We start from the raw sequence: 26081 nt of genomic DNA on the forward strand, positions 1-26081 counted from the left end.
TCGGGGTTTCCAAATATGCTGGTTCCTATGCCTCCAACAACCTCCCTCCACTCTGCCGCCCCTCCCCCTCAGGCTCAGAGAGGGGACTGGGTCTTCCTCTATGGTCAGCAGGACAAGTGCCTCCAGGTCTGAGGTGTCATGGAAGGGCCCTGGCTGGAGCAGAGGTTTCCAGGGACTTTGTGAATCTGAAGAAGGGCACAGGGAGCATGGTGGTCACTGAGTGTCTTGGGAGGGTGGTGGACCAGTGTTTTTGGTCCAGAGCAGGTCAGGAGCCCCTTGGCCTTGGGGAAGAAGGGAAGGCACAGGGGGAGGTGCTGAGGCAGCCCCTGGAAGGCTTCCAAGGAGGGGGGGTGGCAGTGTGGCACACTTGGTGGTGACTTGCTCAGGCTGCAGAGGCAGATGGACCTGAAACCCCTGCTTCTCCATTGCCCAGCGATGCCTCAGTTTCCTGACTGTAAACCAGGATGTCGTGGCACCTCCTGCACAAGGTGAGAATGAAATTGCCTAAATCAACAGGTGGCCCAGAGCAACTCTTCCACTCCTTGTCACCATTGCTGTTGCTCTTGGAAGCAGGAGCTTGTAACAGCCCCAGCGCTGACGGCTGGAGGAGGCTCCGGGGCGAGGCTCCCGGGTGCACTGTGCAGAGGGAAGCAGGGGGCATGCGCGCTGAGAGGCCGGGGTGGTGGGGTACCCGATGTGAGGGGAAGGGCTGACAAGGCTGCGAGTTGGGCTGCTCAGTTCCGCTTTCAATCTCCTTCGGTATCAGAACTCAGGTGGACAGGAGGTCAAGACAAGGAGGGCCCTGGCTGAGCAATTTGCACCGTCCGTGTAGACCCCTCTGGCTCCTGACTTCATCTGCCTGTGGGAGGGGAGGCAGGGTCCCAAAGACCCTCATGGCTGAGCTGAAAGAAAAGAGCCACATCTGCCGTGTTTCCTGCTCGTTTCTCATTCTCCGAGGGGCCACGAGGATGTGATTATTGATCTTTTCCTTGAATTAATTCTTGCATAAAACAATATGTAAACAACAACCCTAAATTTGCAATGACGACTAATAAAGCTAATTAAGGGTGATCAGGAAGCCCTTTATTAACCACAAAGACATTATGGGTAACTTCTAAGGTAGGAAAATAATGAAGGATCGATATGGCTGGTAGACGAAACTCGATGTGACTACATAAATCCACAGGACTTACTTGAAAATAGACTATGTTATACTCGTAAGGCAAATTAATCTCAGTGTCAATAAGGACGAACAATTACAAAATGAAACGTTGCCACATTTTCCCCCAGGACATGTGAGAAAGCCAACCTGCAGGGAACGCTCTCTGGGCACAGGGGCCAGTGTCTGTGGGACGGGGCCCCGGCCTGGAGAGCAAGCAGAGGGCAAGTGGTCGGAATAGGCTCATTATTGCAACACCAGTTGGAAACCTTGAGATCCGCATACGTCTTAGTCAATATTCCAGGTCTTGAATGGTACACGGGAAATTCAAATCCCCTCTGATTTGTCGTATAAATGACTGATAATTAATGTTCATTTAGAAATTTCAAATGTATTTCAGTGTTCTTTGCAGCATAATATCAAGTGGCAATTATTTGAGATCTGGGCTACTTGACACACAGTGGAGTGTTACTCGGTTGATTTATGGTTTACCATTACTTAACATATTAATATTCTGAATATAAATGCCAACAGTGTATGCAAATCCTATTTGGTAGTGGGGAGAAAAAGAAATGACCCAAAAGACTCAGTAATGAGCCAAATGTCATGCATAAAGCTTAGCGAGAACCACGAGCAGAAAGGTTTGCACACACACACCACGTGTAACAGACCCAGCAGCCAGGCGTGAAATCGTGTGACCAGCAGAGGGCCGGGCCGGGCAACATTGGCCATAAACTACCAGCAGGTACAGGTAGCAGGGGCCTCATCCCCAGGCAGGGAACGCCAACCAGGGAGATTCCAGAGGGCCAACTGTGTCACCCTTAATTCAGCTCCTCAGATAACACCCAGTCAAGTGACAGTCATTACCCTATTTCCAAAACATGTTTGCTCAATTTACAAAAGTCAGACTCACACCATAAATACCATCCTGAGTTTTACTGCCTGACAGAGGCTAAAATTGGCTGGATGCACCCTCTCTGCTCAGCCCCTCTGTAATTTCTCTTCCTGTCTGATTTCTAAAGGGCATTAAAGGCAGGAAAGCATGACCTGAACAGAGGAAATGGTTCTCACTCAAACAGCTCATTACCGCCCAGCGTGAGCGCCGGAGAAGGTGCGAGGAAGCCGCTCACCGATGACCCGAGGGCCAAGGGCTTTGGGGCGAGCCCGGGCTGGGCAGGAGACTCACAGCGTCTGGTGGGCCTTCTGAAAATGTGTGAGTGTGCGTGTGCACGTATATATATGTACTCACTCATACACACACATATATATGCACGTGTGTATGTGCACACATGTTAAATGTATGTGCGAATACATATGCCTACATATACGTATACAGCCTCTTCTTATGAGCATAAACTTACAAAAGCAAGACACAAGCTAGAGAAGCAAAATTCACAGCCACTGCATGTTCAAACGGGCCACTTTGCTAAACCCTGAATGAGGCTTCTAACCTTCATACCATGTTGCAAACAAACCAAACCAGGGCTGGCCCAGTGACATATTGGTTAAGTTCACAGGCTCTGCTTCAGCAGCCCAGGGTTCACAGGTTTGGATCCCGGGAGTGGACCTAACACCGTTTTTCAAGCCATGCTGAGGCAGTGTCCCATATAAAATAGAGGAAGATTGGCATGGATGTTAGCTCTGGGCCAATCTTCTTCACACAAACAAACAAACAAAAAACTAAACCAAACCAAAAATAGAGTCTGTGGTTCATGGAGGTGAATCCTGAAGCTTGTTAGGCTGATGGTCTATTGAGAACCCGGGGCAAGGCAGACGGGATTCCAGGATTGGGGGGAAAGTCGACGCCTGCCTAGTGGCCTGAAGGTGCATTCACAGAGAGCCCTAAACCTTGGCATCTTGCTCAATGTGCTGCCTGCCTTGGCTGCTGCCCGGATGAGTTGGCTGCAGGAATGCTGACGTCACAGGGACAGGGCCTGGAGAAGAAAGGCCTTGACTGCGAGCGTGAGGCGGACTCTGCCCACACAGCCATTGAGCACTTCCTCAGTGTCAGTGCTGGGCAGGCCCTGGACACAGAACAGCGCCCGTGGCAGAGATGGACCTGCTCTCCGGGACTTGCAGGAGGAGGGAGGGAAGAGGCAGAGAGCAGTTGGCTACCCTGGAGCTTGTGGGGGCGTCCGCAGGGGAGGAGTGGCTCTGGAAACCTACAACAGGGACAGCAAGCCCAGCCTTGGAGTCTGGAAAGACTTCCTGGAAGAGGTGGCATCTAGGATGAGACCTGCAGGGGGACCAGATGGCAGCGAGGCAGAGGAGGGAGAAGAAGGACAGGAGAGCCTGCCAGGCCTGGGGACGGTGGGGCAAAGGCCCAGAGCAGGGAGCTGACACATCGGAGGAGAGGAGCACAGCTCAGGCTTCGAGAGCTGGCTCGTACCAGGAAAGGAGAGATAGGAGACTGGAAATGAAAAAAGGAGAGAAAGCTCCAAGTTAGAGGCTTTACGTTTGAAAAAGGTCAGATCTGAGGACATCCGGGCCAGTCTGTGGACCTACTGTGTGAGACTGGCCAGGATAACGTCATGACTCTTAGCAGGATGACGGGGACAGTAGCTATTTCCTTAGCTCACAAGCCAGAAAGAAGAAAAGTGGGAATTCTGACAAAACACCGTGACATCTTCACACTCAAGGGGGCTCCTGCTGGAAGAAGAGCTGAGAGGCTGTGACCTCTGACCCTCAGGCATCCCCTCCCCAGCCCCTGAGCTTCTCCAGTCAGGATTCTCACAGTAACCCAGAGGTCCCAGCTCTTGTTGGACTGGATACTGGGGAGGTGGAGGTCAGGACCGAGAAGGCCAGATCTTGCTGTGTCACCTTGAGCTTGTCGAGACCCGGCTGACTTGAGGCCACCGTCACTCAGCATGGCACGCCCAAGGAAGTACCTGCAGAATCTCCTCCTGCTTGACTCTGAAGGCACCTTGTACAAGGATGTTCAACACAGTGTTTTTTATCATGTGTTACAAGCAGTCTAAATGTCCAATGATAGAGGATCAATTAAACAGATTATTGTGTATCAATAACACGGGACACTGTGGCCACCGGGAAAGATGATGCTGATATATTTTCAGTGTCATGGGAAGACTGTCTCCAAATGTGGTCAGAACAGCAGTGGAGGGGCGGTAGATGCCTTTACAGGTATTGCTTCTTCGCTTCCTCTTTCTGCCACGCGACCTTGCAGTGCCCTTGAGTGAGCGAGCTCACGTCCCACCTGTTGACGTTGGACTTGGCCGCGTGCTTTGGCCCATGGAGTGTGAGCAGGTGTGACAGAAGAGGACTTGAATGTGCTGGGATCAGCGCGGCCGGGCTCTGTGCTCCGGCGATCTGTCACGGGGTGAGCGAGTCCCGTAGGTCTGGGGCCAGAACAGAAAGAGCAGAGCTACCCAAGTTGGCCCGTCCTGGTCGGCGGGAGCACAGGGGACCTGCGGAGCCGTGGGCACGGGAATCAGCCGCTGCGGGTTTGGGACTGTTTACTCTGCAGCATTACTGCAGCGATAGCTGGCTAGTAAAGGGAATCACAAAATAGCTTGCACTGGATGTTCCTGTATTTGTAAGAAAAGCTACTGTTGGTGTGTAGGAGCGACTCTCTCTGTGTTTGTGCCTGCTTCTAATTCTGCGGTGATAAACCACTAGTGCTCCTCTGTGGCAGTAGGACTACGAAGCGTTCTATTTGCTTAACGCTTCCCGATGTTTACAAATGTGTAATTTGTACACACACTCTTTTAAAGAACACATCCTTTGGTGAGAAATCATCACCTCTCTTTTAGCTATGCAAATGTCTCTGCCATCATAACATTAAAATTTAAAACCTCCGTCAGGGCTGAGCTTTCTAGAATAGTCTCTAGATAGGCTGGAGACCCAGTCTATTTTATTTCCCCATTCCACTGCACACAGAAGTGCTCAATAAATGTTATTCAATTGAATCAAAGGGCATTCATGTAGCCACCTATCCTCTTCTCCCCAAATATAATTTTCGAGAATTATCCACTTGATAGATTTTTATGTAAAATTCACATATCTTATTAGCCTTTTGCAATTCCAAAATGGCTCAGTGAGCGAACAATGGTTGACTCTCTGAAATGCAAGAGTAAGATATCTTCCTTCTGCCCCGGGATGGTGAAAGCCCTCCCTTCTTTAATTCTTTCTTTTCACTGACTTTCGATGTAGAGATGAGAGTCTGTGGTCCTAGTTATCCATCTTACAGGAGTAGAACCAGCAAGATCCTGGTGGAAACAGCATCATCCCGGTATAGTTGCCCCGCTTGTCCAGGGGTGAGGGCTGGAAGGAGCTGGGGTCCGTGACCAAGCTGCAGAGCAGTCTCAGCCGGGGCTACAAGCTCTCCTCTGCGCCAGTCCGCTGCCAGTTTTGTGATTACTGTTCTCTCAAATGTAATACCCAACCATATTTCTTATTATTAATAAATGGTGGGGGAAATTCAACTACTGCATACATTTCAATTTTCCTGTGCAAATTCCATGTTTTGTTTATACCATTTTGGAGACCATATTTTTCCTCCATGGGGACAACATTTCTGGAGATTTACTGTTCTAGTCTCTATAAGGTTATAAGCCTTTGTGGCCTGAGTAAACAGGCACAGAGCTTTTGAGGAAATCCGTAAAAATATGCAGACTCACCATATCCAGAGCTGGGAGTAAATTTTGATGGTTCCAGTGGCAAGCGCTGGAGGGCTGCTTTCCCTCGGGGGCTGGTGCACGGTCTCCCGGTTGGCAGTCCCTGGGAGCCGTCCAGAGGGCTCCTGTCGGCTGTGTGTCACTGTGCTCGAGGCACAGGGTTCGACATTTGAACTGTTAATCACTTTCTTTGAAAATCGACATTTCAGCCCATTCTGGTTTGACCTGAATGGACCCTGCGCAGTTGTGTGGGCCAAGGAGCAGGTCTGGGCTTTGGAGAAATAAGGTGTGTCTGGTTGCACAGGCTTAACATCTAGGTAGGCCTTCTCTCCACTTGCCACACACATGAGATTACAAGATGTGTGCAGAATGACCAGTGACAGGCTTTCTAGAAAATGAACGTGGTAAACATTTCTCCTTTGGTTTCCCAGCCATATGTTATTACCTGACTCCTTAACAGAGCATATTAAAATTGATCCAGGCATGCACTTGCTAAAACATATGTTCGTTTTGTTGTTTAAGTTTTAGAGAAATTATTTTTCCTTCATCAAGAGCCCACTTCAGGTCCCGTCATGGGCCAGTGACTGTGGTTTCAGCTGTGGGATTTCAGCTCCAGCTCACTCACCGCCTTTGGTCCTGGGTGCTGTGGGCTCTGGGAAGTAGCCATCGATTGAAGGGCCTCGGTAAGTAACCGTGTGGTTGATCTCACCCAGGTTGTGACTTTGTCCAAAATTATCATTATAGCCTATGGGAAACCAGTTGCCCCATTGTTTGCGGTCATTTGAACAACTAACAGTGATATCAGATTCCTGTGCCATCACAGAGTTCGATTCCCCAGTCCACCAGTCAATGAGACGACCCGGCATGTTCGAATTCCAGCCCAGGCCGGTCAATTCAGCGTCTGTGCACACACATGGCCTCCTTTTACACTGGCTGGTCAAAGGATTGACTCAACTGGCCTCCACTTTAGGCAAAACAACCAGAGACTCCAGGACCTTTTGGCCTGAGAGACCCTGAGTGCCTGCCCATGTTGACCAGACTCATGAGAGCATTGCACGCTTGGCTCCCTAGCCTCACTCCAAGTGGAGGGTGATAAATCCCCACTGTCAATGTGCTGTGGTCTCAAAGCTGCCGATTCCAAAAGACAAGAAAGGGGCGGTGGGATGGAAGGAGCGAAGGAAGCATCTGTTTTCTCCACCTCCTGAACCGTCCATAGTGGAGACAAGACCTGCTCCGGCTGATCCGTCACCACGGCCTTCATCCTGGCCAACAGTTCTAAGTCCATGGTTGGCCCAACAAAACAGCAACCTGTCTATTGTCCATACTGCTCTCACTGTCTCTGCCCAGGGACTGAGGGGTGAAACCCCCTCCTTTCCTGCCTGGGGCTCTGCTTGTCCTTCATCACACACCCGGGGCTGACTCTGCGGCCTTCCAGCCTTGAACAGAGGCTTTGCCTGGCAGGTGGAGATGCTTCCGGATCGCACAAATTTCACTCCATGTCAACACAGGCACGGTTCAGGCTTGGTACTCTACCTTGGCTGAATCAGCAACAAACACCATGTCATCACTGTCAGGCTCAAGAGGCATGCAACTCACTGGCAATTTTCCAACCCAGAATAGAATTGCCTCTGGCATGTTAGTGGACTGACTTTTTATAGGATACGTGTTTGGATTGACTTCTGCTGGTTCATCCTCTGGAGTAGCTCATTTCCACCAATTAAATGTTTCACAAACATCCAACAAGCAGTGTGCGTGGGCGAGAGCTCCCAGGCCTCTGGGGGCTGCCTTGCAGGAGGGCCTGGCTGATTCAGAGCAAGGCTGTCTGTGGGATTTTGGTGACTTCTCCCTTAGTGATAGTGTCACAGAGGGAGCCAGCACACCTGGAGTGTTCCCTCTACAGTGCTCAGACCCAAACTTCACTCCAAGGAGCTTGCTCACCACCGGAACGATTTTCTTATACATGAGTTTTGCAAATTTAAGGCACCACAATTTCAAGTTTAATTATTTCATCTTAGGTGTATTTAAGGTTTTAATATATTTTTATTTAGCTATCCACATCTCCATAAGGACAAAAATTGCAGACTCAAACAATTGCATTGGAATCAATGGCGTGTGGGTCCACTTGCACAGGCTTTCCCAATTTTGAGGGGAAAAGTAAGGCTTTGCTATGATTAAATGTGCATGTGCTTTTAATATGCACAGAAGAGTGTTATTCTATACACTCCAAGAAGAAGCCAGCAAGAAAAGATTTCAATTTCTTTTTTAATATAAACTTTGCATAAGTTTCTTAAGCTAATTTCCAAAAATGGGGAGGAGGTCGACGCTGCAAACCCTGGGTCAGTAACGTCGTCACTAATCCCAGGCGGAGCTGTCAGAGGAGCATCCGGAGGCCCGGCGTCGGTTAGCATGTGGGAGGAGGGAGTGCGGACCCCGAGGGCCAGCGCGGTTCACACAGAACAGGTCTTCAGGGCTGACCGGGACTGCCGGCACTGCCGGGCCGGGAGGGCTACGGCCTTGTAACTGGGTTGTACCCTGACTTTGATGAGGCCCCTCATTATGCCTTTGGGGAATGAAAGAGAAAACATCAGGCTGCAGGTTAACCAAGAAGGTACTGTGGGTGGGACCAGTTCCTGGCTGAATAACTAAAGCCAGAGAATGGACTTGCAGATCCTCTCTGCTGGCCTGGACAGGGGTCCCAACTAGTGGCCCATGGACCCCTTAAAATCATACATGATACTGTGTGTGGAGTGAACATGTGTGACCCCCACTCCCAGGATCTAGTTAGCATTCATCCAGTTCCCCACCCCACGCCCTCCCTCAAACCTTAAGAACCAAGCATATAGGAACTCATCTGTCAGATTCTCAGGTGAAATGTAGCAGTAACAAATGTATTGAATTGCACAGTCAAAAATGATGTGAAAGTTTGGAACCGTGGGCGGAATTTAGCTGTACGACATTCGGAAGGGAGAAAGAGAAAATCCTATGACAGAATCTTCATTCTCACTAGTCACCAAAGAAATTTAAATGACTATTTTTCGCCTATCAGACTAAGATACAATTGAGGAGAGTTTAGGGAAATGGGGCTCGTAGATACCTCTGATGGGAGTGTAAATTGGCACAACATTCTGAGGGTAATTCTCTAACTTGCATCAGGAGTCATAAAGGCCCTTAAACCAGCAACTCCGTCTCCAGGCAGTAAACAACGATGGAGGCAGAAATGGAGAAGGGCATTCATCTCGGCGTTGTTGATAATAGTGAAAAAGTAAAAACCACCTCAATGTCCGACCATGGGGATCGATTAAATTAAGCCATAGTACATCCATAAAGGGACTACTATTCAGCCAGTAGAAATGATACGATAGAAACACAGCTATTACCCTGGGAAATGATTCATACTATAAGTGCAAAACCCTTCAGAGTTCAAAAGAGTAGCAGAGAAAGGTGCCATTTGCTTACTTTTAGACTGTATTTCACAATTGACATGTCTGTTTTGTAACCATCAGCTCATTCGATAGATGGGCCAAGCAGGATGTGCACAGTTTGTTTTGCATGAGTGAGAAGGTAGAGGGTCAACAGCCACAGAGCAGGTAAGTCGCTAGCTGGGCTGTGGGTCCAGCCTCCCTCACTCCTTAATCCTCGTTCCCACTGCCCCTGGGCCAACGGGCTGTGACTGCTGGCGATCTGGGTGGTCAGCCTGGGGTGGGCTGTCTGGAGTATGTGGGGAGAAACATGCTTGTATCAGGTAAACGTGTCCCATGGAGCAGCGGATTAGGGCTGGGAGACGGTGGAGCTGAAGTGAGCTCTCCGTATTTCCACCTCCACTTGTGTCGTCCTGGTAGACTCTCCGCTGAGTTATCACTGGGAGAGGCGCAGTAAGATCAGAGCCTACCCTGCCAGCAAAATACACAAGCAACCCAGCCGGTGCAGGGGGGAGGGTGGGGGGACTGCCATCTGAAAATCTTCCCTGGGGTCTTCCTCTCTGGTTCTCTGTCTCCTGACTTCTCCAGCACCCATCACGGAGGCGTGAAGGACGATGATGGTGCCGGCAGAGAGGTTTGCTGGGAAACCCTTCATCTCTGGAGAGAAATCCTCTCTCTCAGTTTTGCTCCAAAACATTTGCTGGGCTTCCATGGTGAAAAGAACAAGCATCAAGCTCTCTCTCTGGTCAATGAAACAGGACTGTCCGAGTCTTGGGTTTTGATGTTAGTGGTTCCTAGAAACATACAGGGCCCCATGCAGTTTTACAAAAAGAGTTTATTCTCTAAACAATTCATCTTTCTGAAAGAGCGGATGCACTTTCCAATAAGAACAAATTTCTTTAACCTTAAATCCATTACAAATTCAGATTTGTGTTTCTGTGGATAAGTTTCCCCTCTGTCTAAGAGAGAAGCTGGATGGTGGGCTGGGCAGTGGGGCTGTGGGCATGCTGGAGGCGCCAGTGCAGGGGTGGCCAGGAGGCGGTGGGAGCTCCTTTCCAGGTGTTTGAACGACATGTAATAAGGTGGTAATTCAGGACTCCTGGTTGGTCATGGAGCACGCCATTCTCCCTACCAGCCCCCCACTTTTTGGTGGGATCACGTTTGCATAAGATTCTGGAACCTCCCTTTCTCAAAGTTATGCAAGCCATATGGCCCAGCCGAGTTCTGGTTAGACACTGCCTGCCTTTATGCTATATACACTAGGTAGTATTGAAACTCCTCTTTCACATAAGTTATTAAATACCCTGAGTTGTACAGATTCCCATCTCCTGCATAATGAAAGAAGTCATGCATTCATTAGGTGTGCACGGCCCCCCTCTCTCCTCCCTGGGTCTGCGGGGAGCCAGCCCATCTCACAGGTAAATCGGAGGGGAGGATGGAGCAGACTGAGTCTGCATTGGTTCCGATACTCTGCAGGGCATGGGGACTCAGCAGCGCTCACGGGAACCCCCCAGGAGGGGGATGGGCTGGAGGTGGCAGTGAAAGGATGGTGGCAGGGTTAAAAGATTGCCCCATGGGGCGACTCTGTCCTTTATTACCTCATAACCATAAGGAGAACCTGTGGGTTACAAGGAGAACACAGCCCAAGTGTGTAGGTAACACACTTTTTGTTTTAAGGGGAACTACAGGTATTGTTTAAAAGTCAAACAATTTTGTGATTTTGAACACTATTTGACATTTTAAATATTAATATTTATTAAAATGTTAATATCTGTTTAAAAATAAAATAGTGTACCTTTAACAAGTTATTTTCAAATGATTTAATTAAATATTCCTGGCGGAGCGACCTTAACATTTTTATAAAATGAGGACCTTGTTTGTTAAGAGCAATCTCTCTGGCTCTTGGATCTCGGACGTCTCTCTCGTGTCTGGAATCTGACTGCAGGTTGTGGGCCTCTCCCCTTTATAAATAGCCACTTGTGGGCACAGACTCTAATGTGGCCCCAGGATCCCCACTTCCTGGTGTTCGTGTCTTTTTGTGACCCCCTCTACTGGAGTGTGGGAGGGGCCTGTGACTTGCTTCTAACAGATAGACCATGGTGGAGGTGGCAGGCTGTGACGTCACGACTGTGTCACCTTATATAAGGCTCGGTCTTGCTGGGAGCCTCCCTTTAGACACTCTCCCGTGGGCTTGGTGGCGTGGCCGTGCTGGAGCAGCCCACATGGCAACGACTGTGGGAGGCCTCCAGGAACTTGGGGAGCCTCAAGGACCTGAGCACAGGTTCCCGGAGCTGTGGGTGTCCTCCAGCCCCCAGCTGGCCAGAAGCTGGAGTCCTCAGTCCCACAACCTCGAGGAAAAGGACTCTGCCAACAACCTGAATGAGCCTGGAAGTTGGTCCCTCCCTGGTCGAGCCTCCAGGTGAGAATGCACTTCACTGACACCATGACTTCAGCCTGGTGAGACCCCGGGCAGGGGATCCAGTTAAGCTGTGCCCAGATTTATGAGCCACAAAAACTAGGAAGTAATGCATGTGTGTGGTCCTACTCTGCTGTTAGTGGTAATTTGTTATGCAACCTAGGAAATGGACTCACCCCCTCGAGAGGAGAATACTAAGTCTCCTAAGTTTAGGGTGCAGTGTGCTCTTGGCCAGCAGGTGTTGCCCTACAATAGAGACGGGGCAGGCTGAGTGGGTCTATGTGGGGGCTTCGGTTCATCCTAAAGAACTGGGGCCTTTCCACGCCCTCATGTGGGCCGGCCTCTATGCCAGTTTCACAGGACATGGAAACCTCGGGCTGCATCTCTTCTTGCACCACTGTGATGGTGAGATCTCCGAGGCCCAGAGGTACCATGAGAGCAGATGAGCTCAGGAAGCAGCTGGCACGTCCTTGCAGAGCACTGAGGTCTTAGTTTCCACCTGGGTCCTATGGTGCTGTGTAGCACGGTGTGTGCAGGGGGAGCTCTCACCAAGGAAAGAGAAGACACTCATGAGGGGTCTTAGAGCAGCCCCTGCTCACTGCAGCCTCCTCACGGCAGCTGCTGCCCTACTGGTCACCCCAACAGCAGGGAAGGGGCCGTGGCCACCCTCACTCTGTCATCCTCCAATCTCCAGGCCATCTGCCCAGAGCCGTTGCTGTTGAGTTCTGCTGGTTCTAGGGCTCAGAAATATGGCACTGTGCTTCCTGGCCTCCTTCCTGGGGCCGAGTTCATGAGAACCTTCGGCTGACGTTTATTTCCTCTGTATGGATGGTGAACAAGGGCCCATGTCTCCTGGACTGTAGGCTGCCTTCTCTCCTCCCTCAAATTCTACCTTGCACCGACCCCTGGGAACTCACACAACGTGGGTTTGAAGGCCTTTCTGCCTGATGATCAAGCGCCAACATGAGGGCTTTAGGCACGCAGCCATGGTCGTGGGTGTTGACCAGGCAGAAGGTCCACAGTCTTCCCATTTTGGCAGCTGAAGGAAGAGCAGATAGGAATTGGCTCCAAGACTATTGGCCTGGACTGGCGGTGGGAGGTGCCAGGAGGCGTGAGACTCAGCTGTAATCGCCCAAAATTCTGGGGACAAAGGAGCAGGGTCAGTGTGCAAACACTGGCCTGTGTGGTCAGGGCCAGAGTGTCATGGAAACCGATGTTCCTCCAGGCCACTTGCTCAGCAGCCACACTGACACGAGAAAGCCTGGTCAGAGCTGGGCAAATGCATCAATGTTTGTCCAATGACCATGTCATTGAAGGGAACCTTGCAAACTTGGGCTGGTTCCAGCAAACCACACCGAAGTCGTTTGTCCATCACAGCCATGCTCTCCCACCGTGATAGTGACTCTGTTCTGCTCAGGCCCTGGGAATGTAAGGCTCCATGTACGCGATGAGTCTGTCCCAGGGAAGCTGAGATCTCTGACTGCCAGGAGGGGAGGCCCTTTCCTCCACATCCTGGCCTCGCTCTTCACCAGGCACTGCTCTCCCAGTGGAAGAAAAGGCCTGTTGTTGTAGCTTCCACATGGCAGATGTGGATGCTGGTGTCATGGACTGAAAACAAAATTCAGGTATTGAAATCCTAGCCTCCAAAGTGATGGTGGCAGGAGGTGGGGCCTTTGGGAGGAGATCAGAGGATGAGGGTGGAGCCCTCTTGCAGGGATGAGTGCCCTTATCGGAAGAGGAAGAGGCCAAGAAGCACGCCTTCTCTGCTCTCTGCCATGTGAGCACACACCAAGAAGCCGGCCATCTGCGAACCAGGAAGCAGTTACTCACCAGACATCAGACCTGCCAGCACCTTGGTCTTGAGCTTCCAGCCTCCACATTGTGAGAAATAAATTTCTGTTGTCTAAGCTGCAGGTCTGTGGTGTTTGTTATAGCCGCCCGAGCTGACTGAGACAGTCGGTCTTCCATTTATAGCTACCTTGTGAGAAGGCCAAGGAGATGAGCTGTGAGCTGACAACATCAGTACGTCGGCCCTGTTCTGAGCTGGGCGGGTGAGAGGCGCTCACACGGGAGGCTGTGCAGAGGACTTGTCAGCTCCTCCAGCTCGCCATTCCTACACCCGCACCTATTTAAGGAGCGGAAAATGGAGAACTGTGGTGTGCTTGGTGGTGGGCACCATCCAATGTCTTCTATGACCACCAAAAAGTGGTGTGTTTAGCTTGGCTGGCTGGTTGCAAAGCAGCCAGAAGGCAGGCTGTGAAGGGCAGGACGCCCACCGTCCAAGCTGGTCACTGGGATGAGAACGCTACTGAGAGAGTTATTAACAGACATTTGTCAGGAATTATGGAACAGGATCCTCACAACAGGGGGTTGGCCCAGATAAAATGCAAATTTTCAAATAATTTCAATGGCAGAACAGCCTGTTGTTACTGTCTCCTTGACCCACTGCCATCTTTTTTTCACCAGTGGTACTGTGGTCAATGGCTGGAGCCACCGACTTCCTCCCTGCCCTGCCCACTTGACTGCCCTCTCGCTGGGGCAGAGCACTTGACCTCTCCGTCAATTAAAATGTTTTTTCCTTACTACTTTTCTCACTAAAGAAAGACACATTGATTGCATAATATTTAGACATTGGATGAGCCATAATAAGAAAGTGGAATCACCTGTAAGGTCAGAGCTGATCTGCTCTCCCTGGTCTGCGGTGTGCCCTTCCACTCTTTTTCTGTGACTTGTACACGTGTCTAAAAGACGCTCCTATTGTACATACTATTTTGTGAATCTTTCCTCTTAATAACACACTGCAAACACTTTCTGCAAGATCAAATATTCCTCAGCAACACTGTTTTCGATGATTCCTTGGCGTTGTTGTCCTGAGTCTGCTGGTTCATTAATTGCTTCCCCCCATGCTGCTGTACACTTACGATATTTTAGTGTTTTGTTTTGATGTTATAAACGCCCCTGCAGTAAACATTCTCTTGGCGGAAGCTTTGAAGACGTCAACACATGCTCCCTGAGGATGGGAATTTGGAAGTTGTCTCTTCCCCGGATCCCCCTCACTCACAGGTTTCCGTGACCTACACTTTCACCCTCTTTGTATCTCTCTGCCTGTAATTCAGCCCTTTTAGTTGGCTCCTTAGCCTCTACTAGGTTTTTATACAAAGTTGGCCCTTGGAACATTGTCCCAACCGTCCTCTCCTCTCGTGTCCATCAGTGCCTCCCAACAGCGAGGGATGTGTACTCTGGAAGAAGGGGCAGAAGGGAAAGCTCGAGACCCTCCCTGGTTGGGGAGCACCGCCCATCCCTGGGAGACGGCACCACTCAGCCCAGCCCTCCCTGAGTGGATGGCTTGGAAGTGGAACCCTGGCTCACGGCAGTTCCGCTGACTTCCAGGGGCGTATCTGCAGCTGCCTTCTCAGATGTTACACTTCTATCACAGACTCACCTCGTTGGAAGTAGACTTACGATTTCCCCTAGAGAGATCACACTAATGTTATTTCCTCCCTGTACCTGCCACCTGGGTTATTACATCCCTACGGACCCATCGCCAGCTAAGAATTCCTGGTCGGCCTCTCGCTCCTCCATCTTCCTCTCTGATCAGTTTCCAACTCTACCTCTGCAGTGTTTCTTGGATCAACTTCCCGTCTTTACAATCACCACTTCAGGTCAGGCATCATCTCTCTTGCTTAAAATCATGGAGTTGTCTCCATGCCCCCAGCCTTCCAGAAAGGACTGGGAAAATTGTGCTCTGAATAATAACAAGAACTCACACTCAGTAAGAAGCCACATGTGCCGGTCACCGAGCCATATGCTCTGTGTTCCTTTTGTCATTTAAGGTTCATTTTGACAACCCTGAGGTAGGTATCCTGCCTTCCTTTTACAAACAAGGACACTGGAGCCTAGAGAGTTTGCACAGCCAGTAAATGGCAGAACAAGGGCAGAGGATGATGGATTCTAGAGCTAGACTTCCTGGCTTCATCGCTTACCAGCTCTATGACCTTGGACATGTGACCTCTTAGTGCTTCAAAGTCCTCATCTAAAAAATGGGATAATAGTAACAACACCTGCCTCTTAGCGCTTTCTTGAGAATTAATTGAGTCAACATCCAAGAAGCATATGGCCCATGCTGAGTGGTGATGTGCTTGTTAAATAAGTGAGTTAGAGCACCAGCACGGGGGCAGCATGGCTTCCCAAGGCAGAGTTGCAGCCTAAGTTGGTAAACTCGACCCGATGTCACTGCACTGAAGGTGACCTGGAGCATTAATACAGCATTTCTCCTTCCCTTGTCATTCTTTCACATGCACTTTTTCCCCTATAATTGTTTTGGTGTCAGAGTAATATATAGTTCTTAAATCTGTAATAAATTTGTCTGTAAGTCATAAATTGAAGTACCGGGGCACAGCTGGAACTGCAGGGTCTCCAGATGGTAGGGAGGCCCCTCTCCCTTGCTCCACAGTCTGGCTTTGCCCTTCTGTGTATTTGCAGAGTGTGTGTCATTGTGGAATGCTCAGGGCTGGCAGGGGCAGCAGAAACTTGGGCCACCACAGTCAGGAGCATGACGCAAGGGGTTAAGGACAGTCAGTGTGTGTCTGCTGCTCTACCAGCAGGTTCCAGCTTTTGTCTGAGTCTCTGCTGCTTAAGAGCAGGAGCGATCACTTAGATCAGTGATATTCCATGATCCTGGAGATGCAGGGCCCATGGAGGCCACCTCCAACCCTACCGAGAGCTGGAGTCCCTGCTTTTGGAAAGATGGCATATAACGATCCACTGCACAGGAACCAGTCAACGACACGTGTGTTCTTTCCCAAACTAATATCCCCAATTTTCTAAGGTATAAGTTCACCTGAAAGTGTGTGAGCTGAATCCCACAATCCATTCATTGAAAGTCTTAAATATAACCTCATGACTTCCTGCTGACAAAGATTACGATTCTTTCCTGTTTTACAGTCCTGTAACCCTGTTCCAGGGATTGTCATTGAGGAAACATTAGGGAGAAAAGATACATTGGACGCTTCTGCTTCTGATCAATATGGACTGACAAGGCCATTTTTACCCTTTCTCCTGAAACACAGCGAAACTGGATAAAATATATGACATGACCGTTTTCAAGACATTTGACATTGTCAGCAAAGGACACGGATCCCTGAGAAATAAGAAACTAACAAGCTGAGCCCACAGTTTCCCCAGCCCATTGCCTGGAAGGAATTTACAACCTGCGGTAAAAGGAAGGAGCCCAGGTGGAGCCCAGGTGTCTCCCTGCATTGAAGAGACAGAGCTGAGTGTCTGCGGAGACCACGGCAGCCAGAGTTCATGGGGCAGAGCACTGGAGGGGAGGGAGCTGCACAAATAGGGAACTTGTGAGGTTGTTAGAGGACCCTGCCCATGAGTCTTCAGCTGAGGCAATGCCTATGTGTGAGGAAACTACTCAAGGCCAGAGAAAGACCCAAAGGGAAGAGGTGGACAATCTCAGGAGCTCACAAAAAACGATCAACACTTCCTGTCCACACCAGCCGGAGTGGATCACTTTATGATTCATGGGCATCAGGTGGGGTGCACAAAGTTCTTGCCTCAGTAGTTTGGCAAAATCAACACTAGATAGAACAATGTTGCTGCTGCCTAACACATCTTAAAAGCAAGACTTGAAAGGATCAAACTGTTTTGAGGCAACTTAAGTGCATCTCTGAATAAAGAGCAAGAATATTTGTAAGAATGCAAAAATACACAGCATCCAGAAAAGTAAATGTACAATGTCTGGAAGCCAGTAAAAAATTACCATGCAAACAAAGGCAGGAAAGAATAGCCCAACGTGAGGAGAAAAAAAAGAAAATTGACTCAAAAATGGCACGTGATGGAACTGGTAGCAAAGACATTAAACAGTTATTATAATCATATTCCCTGTCTTGAAGAAGCTAAAGGAAATACTGAGCATGTTAAGCAGAGACATGGAAGATATGGGCAAGACTCAGTTCAGACTTCCAGAGGTGAAAACTATAGTGTTTGAGGTGAAAATAAACTGGATGGGATAACAACACATTAGACGTTGCATAAGACATTATGTGTTAGACATTAATTAATTTGCATTAGTGTCTAATTGCATTAGATACTGCATTTGTGAATTTGAAGTCATAGCAATAGAAATTATCCAAAAGGAAACGGAGAGTAAAAAGACTGAAAAAGTGAATAGAGCCATGAGAAAAACTCAAGCAGCCTAATAAACTTCTAATCAGAATCCTGCAAAGGAGGGAAGGACAGAACAATATTTAAAGAATATATGGCCAGTCATTTGTTGAACTGTAAGCTCCCAGATACAAAAGCTCAACAAGTTCTAAGCACAAGAAATATGAAGAAAATTATCCTCAGACGTGTCATAATAAAATTGTTTAAAACCAGTGATAAATAGTAAATCTTAAAAGCAGCCAGAGGGAACAAAGATACATATAAGAATGACGGCACATTCCTCCTCGGGAACAATATTAGCTGAAAGACGGTGGAGCAAAGTGCTGAGAAGAAAAACCTGCTGACCTAGAAGTCATCACCAGTGGAAACGTCCTTGAAAGACTTTGTCAGCCAGATCACCACCAACAGAGCAACGCTACGCGAAACATTAAAGGAAGCTCTTTAGGCAGAAAGAAAATCCTGCCAGATGGAAATGTGGATGTACGTGAAGGAGTGAGGAGTGCCAGAATGGTGTCTATGTGGATTAATCTCAAACATATTCTGTTCTTTTAATTTAAGTCTTTTAAAAAGAGAATTGTTTAAAGCAAAGATAAGAAGACTGTATTGGGAATTTATGACATACGTAGGAGCAAATGTATGGAAAGAAAAGCCCGGGGGAGAAATGCAAGTTTTCAGTTGTAAGGTTCTCATATCGCAGTGCAAGTGGGTTTAATGCCACTGGAACTACCTTCATAAGTAAAGATCTAGATTATAAACCCTACAGCCAACACCAAAATAGCAAAGCAAACAGTTGTTTTTGATAATTTAAAAGAGGAGATAGAATGGAATCATAACAAACACTCGATCTGAAAGAAGGAAAAAATGGGGAAAAAGGAAGAGAGAAGAGACGGGCCAAGTAGAAGACAACAGAATGTAGAGACTCAAACTTAACCCCCCGGTCGTTGCATTAAACGGAAGCAGTTTAACTGCCCCAATTAAAAGGCAGAGACTGTTAGACTTGATTAGAAAAGCAAGATCCAACAAAGGATTTCAGGGTAAAAAATATTGCCATGTTAAAGGACTAATTCATCAAAAAGACGCAACAATCCTTAATGTTTATGTACCCAATAACAGAGTTTCAAAACACATAAAGCAAAAAAGAACAGAACTGAAAGAAAAACTTTCCATACACAACATTTAACCAAAGATGGGTCATAAATCTACATGTTAAATTATAAAAGAAGAAAATATAGGAGATAACTCTGTGTCCTTGGATTAAGCAAAAATTTCTTAGATACAACCTCAAAAGCACGATCCATTAAAAAAAATCTATGAACTGGGCTTTCACAAAAGCAGGAATTTCTATGTTCGAAAGACACTGTTAAGATAACAAAAAGAAAAGCCATAGACTAGGAGAAAATGTTTGAAGGCCAGATTTCTGATAAAGAAGTTGCATGCAGGATATAGAAAGAACTCTGAGAACTCAATAATCAGAAAATGAATAGTCCACTAAAAAAATGGGAAAGATATTTGGAAACCTCATCAAAGAAGGTATGCATATGGTAAATACACACCAAAAAGATACTCAGCATCATTAGTCATTTGGGAAATGCAAACTAAAATCGAAATGAGGTGGCGCAATTGGATTGTCTAAATTGGAAAGACTGACCACACCAAGTCTCGGTGAGGATGTGGAGGAGCTGGGGCTCTCAGACACGGCTGGTGGAAGTGTAAAATGGTGCAACCACTTGACAAACAGTTTGGCAGTTTCTTAAGAAATTAAAGATATACTTGCTCTCTGATCCAACCACTGCACTCCTAGGTATTTACCCCCAGAAGAAAGTATACGTCCATATAAAACTTGTACATGAATTTTCATAGAAGTGTTATCAGTGATACATCCAAACTGCAACAAAAATTCAAAATTCAGCAGGCAAAAGGAAAAGAAGCTGTAGTTTTTCTATTTAGTGGAATATTACTCAGAAACAAGAAAATGATGAACTGTTATTGATAATACGACAGCACGGAGGAACTTCAAAACAAATTATTCCGAGTGAAAAAGCAGTTCTTTACTGTATGACTCTGTTTGTGGGAAACTCTATGAAATGCAAACTGGTTTGTAGTGACAGAAAGCAGATCAGCGGTTGCCTGGGAGGGAACTTCTTTTGAGACGGGACTGGCTACGTTCATCATCTTGATCGTGGTGATGGTGTCATGGATATACACATTTTTCAAAATTCACCCAGTTTACGCTTTAAATAAGGGCAATTTATCGAATGCCAATTATACCTCAGTCAAACTGCTAATAGTGAGAATTCGTGAGAGCTAGTTGTTAACCTATCAAAATATTGATTAGTGGCCAATTCTTTCTGACATACAAAACCTTCCACGGAAGCTGGCCCCACCTCCCTGAGGGAACGAGGAGGCAAGTGCGGTTCCTCAGTCAGGGCAGCAGAAGGAGCAGGGGAGCAGGTGCGAGGACGGGGAGGACAGGGTGTCGGGGGGTAGTGCCCCCAGGCCGTCATCCACCCCAGTGCCTGGCTTGTGACAGAATGCAGCACTGAGACCCCCACTCCCAGTCTAGCTGTCACAATCAGTTAAGAGTGAAAGTCGTCCTCTCCCCTCGGTTACCTCTCGCAGGTCACCGTGAAAGCAGAAGGGAAAACACCAAGGGCTGCGAGACAATTTAGGTAGAAATTGCCGCCTGTGATTTATGGTTTTAATTAAGAGCTTTTTAAGCTTTAATTAAAAAGGTACAAGAGCATTCAGTATTTAAGAAAAATGTCTTTGTGTTTGGGTCAATTGAATAACATAAAATAAAATGAGATACATATTTCTAGTCAGAAGCTTCACGTAAGAAAGCAATGTACATAATTAAAAAGTAAATTTAAACTGATTGGGGCATAAAGGCCTTATAATGGGGAAAGTTGGCTAAGGGGAATATTATTTTCTTTTATTGCAATAAAGCTGGGTATCAGATTCCACATGTTAATGAGGCTGCTTCCTGGGATGGGTACAAAGGCAAGAATATGAATGTGTGTGAGGATATTATTGCTGCTCTCCAACAGCCCCCGGGGCCGGGAGAGGCTCCTCCGTGTTCCTGGAGAGAGAGAATGTGTCCCTGGTGTCTGCTTCTCCACTTGTCCGTGGCATTTGTCTGCTTCTCGGATGTGGGAGACCTCAGTGAACAGTACTAGGTGAAAATCGTATTCAGTAGCACGGTAATCTACCATGCAAGCGAGCTCGGGGAGTGGGGTCCAGAATGAGGAGCCCTGAAGAGTCACTCATCATGCCCATGGCCATGAGTGAACTCGTTAGAGCTCAGAACTCTCGGCCTAGGGGATGCCACCTATTTGCTCTGAGGTAGGGTCAAGACAGCCCACGTGTTTGGGCTGCAGACTCGCAGGAGTGTGAGTGGGTGGCATCAGGCAGGGTGACCCCAAAACACAGGCTTGCCCTGAACGCCTGAACTCTGGACCCGCAGGCCAGTTGCAGAGGAGGGGGGCAGATGTTGAGATCATGAGCACTGCCCCTTAGAGCAGCACAGCGACTGTAGGGCACTGGCCACCTCGTGGACTGCAGAACGTGGAGGTGCCAGTGTCTGAAGGGTTATGCAACCCACAAGTAGCTGATCCATGGGCAGCCCCCATGCTGCTTCGCTGGCTGGATTCTGCACTGATGTTGTCCTCCCAGCCATGCCCCTTGGCAAGACCTGGGATGTCACTGGAATGTCTCAGCTGCAAGCATCGCTGGAATCCCATCTGCGGGGCCCTTGCTGGCAGGAGGACCCAGAAACCTTGGTAATGGTGCTGACCTTGACCTCCCCAGGTCAGGACTGTCCTGGGGCAGCACAGATATGCAAACTTTCCACATTCATGCTGTGACCTCCAACTCCTCAGGAGTACCTGCTGTGTCTTTTCTCAACCTCTTGGATGCTCCCAGGGGGTTGGCGGCATCCTCTCCACTCCACTTTTCCCTTACTCCTTGATGCCTTCTCCGGGGTTGCGTCCCTGCTTGGCATCTGGGTCTGGCCATTGGCTAGACTGGCATTTCCCTGAAGCAGAGCATCAGTCTCCATAGACCCACCACGTGCCTGGCTGATGAGGCCACTTGCTGGTCTCCACTTTAAGGCATCACATACTTAGAAATATGGATTTTACTAATTAGGTGAACTATTTGCTTCATCAATGAGCAACAAAGGACTTATCAGACGAGCTACCTTTGAAGAACAAACTTGACTCCTGCATTGTAGGGACCGTTCAACTGGTAAGATGAAACTGCGTGCACATTTCCAGGAGCCTGTTCCCGCATCATGCATGTCCATCTGCAGTTAGATGCACGGGGCTGGTGATCCCAGCTCGCCTTTCCCCATCAGTCATCTTTTCTTTTAATTTATGGTACTTTGTGATTCTAAAACAACACAAATACCAAAGAGAAAAAGAATCAAAACCCGGAAGTGTTTCTGCACCTGCTCAAGGTCTGTCCCAGGCACGTCCTCTCCAGACGGCAGTTTCCGATTGATCATCACATGCACACGAGGCCCTGGGAGCTCAACAAGAGCTATTTTGGGATAGAGCACAATTCATCCCGGGAATGTGTGCTTCCTAATTCAGCGCCACCACTTAAATGGCTTCAGCAGAGCTGTATCTTCACTCAGAGGGCCGCCGCCAGCTCCGCCTTCCTCTCCCCTGCTCAGCTCAGCAGCACGAACCGGCTCATTGATTGCACTTCTCACCTCCTGGACCACAAATCAAACACGGAGGCACACATCGTCAAACATTTTAATCACTGAGCAGCTGGAAAACCAGCTTGTTTTTCAAATCACACTTGTGATAAGTGATAGAAGATAAACACCAACTGTTTGATTCCTTAAGAGAAACATAATGTTTTCATAACTAAATAAAAAAAAAAGTGTGAAGAATTGACACACAGACTTTCGAAATTGTCTGTGCTTGGTGCTATACCGCACCAAACTCCTTGGGTTTTAGGTTTTCGGTTTTCAAATACCAGCAGAAAACCCTGTTCACTTGGACCAGATCAAAACCATAGAGCCTTTGCTTGCCCTGGGGCAAGATGGTGCTCTCGGCCTTAGAAAGGGAGGATCGGAGTGGAAGGAGGAGGAAGGAGGGGTGGGTGCAGCCCCAGGATAGCTCCGAGACCTCCGTGTCAGAAGCCATGATGCATGAGAGGTAAGGGCGTGGGGTCTGAAGGCAGAGGGCTGGTCTGCCTTTAAACTCCATCTCTGTCGCTCGGTTGCTCTGCCGCCTTGGGCCACGGTGACCCTGGTAAGCCTCAGACTCAGTCTGTGAAGTGGGAGAACCGAGATGATGAGTGATGAGTGAGGATTTCTCGCTTCTGCTGAGAAGGGGCCGGAGACGTGGCTCCACCTGCTTCCTCTGAGCATCCTTGTTAAAGAGCTTTTGAAGGGCAGCTTGTTATTGAGGAGAGGGCTGAGGAGGTGGGTCAGCAAAAATGGCGGAATAGGGAGTTCCAAGGACTGTCCCTCCACAAAAACACCAAAAAATTAAGGAAAAAACTGTTGGAATCAACTTTGTCAGAACTCGGGAAAATAGTCGAAGGTTTACAGCAATGAAATGAATGCTTAATCAAGAAAAGGGCGACCTAAACACAGTGGTGGAATTTGTGGGATTTAAACTTAGCATGACCTCACCACTCCCCCTACTCCTCTGGTGCCACTCTTGAAGATGCTAGCCCACATTCCCAGAGTGGGCTCCATTCTGTGAGAAGTAGAGTGGATCTTGTTCCTAAGGAACTATATCTGTCTGTTTGACATGTTGGGGGCTCTGTGAAGGATTCACAGTGGGGATTGCTGTGCCTAACTTGGAACTAGCTCAGCATGGAAAAGTGGGTGGTGGAGAGTCTTCCTCGAAAACATTGAAAGTCAAAGGAAGAAGCTGCAGATACCTGGGTCAAACAGCAGATAAACCTGGAAGGAAAGCTGAAAGGTTACTTTGGGGATTAAGGGTTTTGAAAATCTCTTCCCCTGTAATGGGAAATGTAGAATGCCACGAGTATGCCCAGTGCGGGACGTGTGCTCAGAAAAGCCCTGAGAAGATCCTGAAGTGTCACTTCCAGCTGATGTTAGGCTCAGCGCCAGCAGGAAGGGAGGACTAAGGCAGAGATGCAAATAGACGGGCTGAGCATCTGAGGGGTGCTGCGCATGGAGCCAGTCTGCAAAGCCCAGGAGAGCTTAGCTGTCTTTCCATTCCTTTGTCTTTCCTTCTCTTCTCTTGTTTTCTTTTGCTAGGAGTTCTCCACGCATTTAAGGAAGTCTATCAAAACATAGCTGACCACAAGCTAACAGAATAGAGACTTCAGATCATACACAACAAACAATATAGTCTTTAAAAAATAGTCTAGAAATGTCACTTAAAAAACGCATGACTACAGCCCACAGGAAGGAACCACAACTAACCATGAGGAAGGGCAATAATCTGACTTCTAGAGTTGTCACATTATAATTTTTAAAATGTCCAATTTTCAGCAACAAAAGTACAAAACATGCAAAGAAACAATAGTTTATTCCCAGGGGAAAAAAAAGGAAATACACAGAAACTGTCTCTGCACAAGCACAGCCATTGCACCTACTAGAGAAAGACTTTAACTCCAGTTGAGCATATTTAAAGTCCTACATACGACTTAAAGTGTTAACCATGCTCAAAGATCTCAAGGGAACTAGGAGAATTATATGTCAACAAATAGAGAATTTCAATAAAGAGGGAGAAATGATAAAAAGGGACCAAAAAGAAATTCTAGAGCTGAAAAGCACAATGGCTGAAATGAAAAATCACTAGAGGAGTTCAGATGCGGATTGGAGCAGGCAAAACATAATCAGGAAACTTGAATACAGGACAAGTGAAATGACTGAGTCTGAGGAGAAGAAGGAAAAAAGGATGAAGAAAAATAAACAGAGCCTAAGGAGTCGTGGGACGCCATCAAGCTGACCAATATACACATTATTGGAGTTACAGAAGAAGAGAGAGATAAAGGGGCAGAGAGATTATTTGAAGAAATAATGGCCAAAAACTTTCTAAATTTGATGTAAGACATGAATGTACAAACCAAAGAAGCGCAACCAACTCCAAGGAGGATAAACACAGAGACTCATGATAATAAAATCAAATTAAGACAATTCCATTTGCAATAGCATCAAAAATAAAAATCTCAGCAGTAAACTTAACCAAGGAGGAGAAAGACTTGCACCCTGAAAACTGAAAAAAATCACTGAACTTAATTAAAGATGAGATATATAAATAAAAAGATAGCCCACGTTCATGTGTTGGAAGGCTTAATATTGTTAAGATGGCAATACAGTCACATGCCACATAACGGTGTCGAGGTCAGTGACACACTGTATGTATGACGGTGGGTCCGTAAGATTAGTACAGTGTAGTCTAGGTGAGTAGCAGGCAATACCATCTAGGTTTGTGTAAGTACACTCCATGATGTTTGCACAACTATGAAATTGCCTAACGACACATTTCTCAGAACACATCCCCCTTTTAAGCAACACACAGCTGTACTAGCCAAAGCTATCTGCAGATTCAATGCAATCCCTATTAATCTCCCAACTGCCTTTTTTTTTTTGCATTAATGGAAGAGCCAGTCCTAAAATCCATACTGAACTGCAAGGAACCCTGAATGGTCAAAACAATCTTGAAAAAGAACGAAGTTGGAGGATTCACACTTCCTGATTTCAGAACTTAACCACAAAGCTTCAATAATTAAAACAATGTGGTACTAGCATAATGATAGATATACAAACCAATGCAACAGAGTGAGAGTCCACAAATAAACCCACGCATCTATAGCAAATTAGTTTTTGAGAGAGTGCCAAGACCACTCAGCGGGGAAATAATTTCTTCAGTAAATGGGACTGGGACAACTGGATATCTGCATGCCAAATAACGAAGTTTGACCACTACTTAACCTATACACAAAAATCAACACAAAATGGATCAAAGACTAATTTAAGAGCTAAAACTTTTAGAAGAAAACCTGGGGGTAAGTCTTAATCACTTGTATTTGGCAATGAATCTGGACATGAAAGGTACAAGCAACAAAAGAATCAATTGATAAATTGAACTCATAGAAATTAAAAATTTTGTGCATCACAGGACACTATCAAGAGTGAAAAGACAGCCTACAGAACTGAAGAAAATATTACAAATTATATATTGGATAAGGGCGAAGTATCAAGAATATATTCTGGATAAAGAACTCTTACAACACACCGACAAAAAGAAAAACACAATTATAAAATGGGCAAAGGAATTGAA

This window comes from Equus asinus, chromosome 2 (genome assembly GCF_041296235.1).
Source record: "Equus asinus isolate D_3611 breed Donkey chromosome 2, EquAss-T2T_v2, whole genome shotgun sequence".
Taxonomy (NCBI): domain Eukaryota; kingdom Metazoa; phylum Chordata; class Mammalia; order Perissodactyla; family Equidae; genus Equus; species Equus asinus.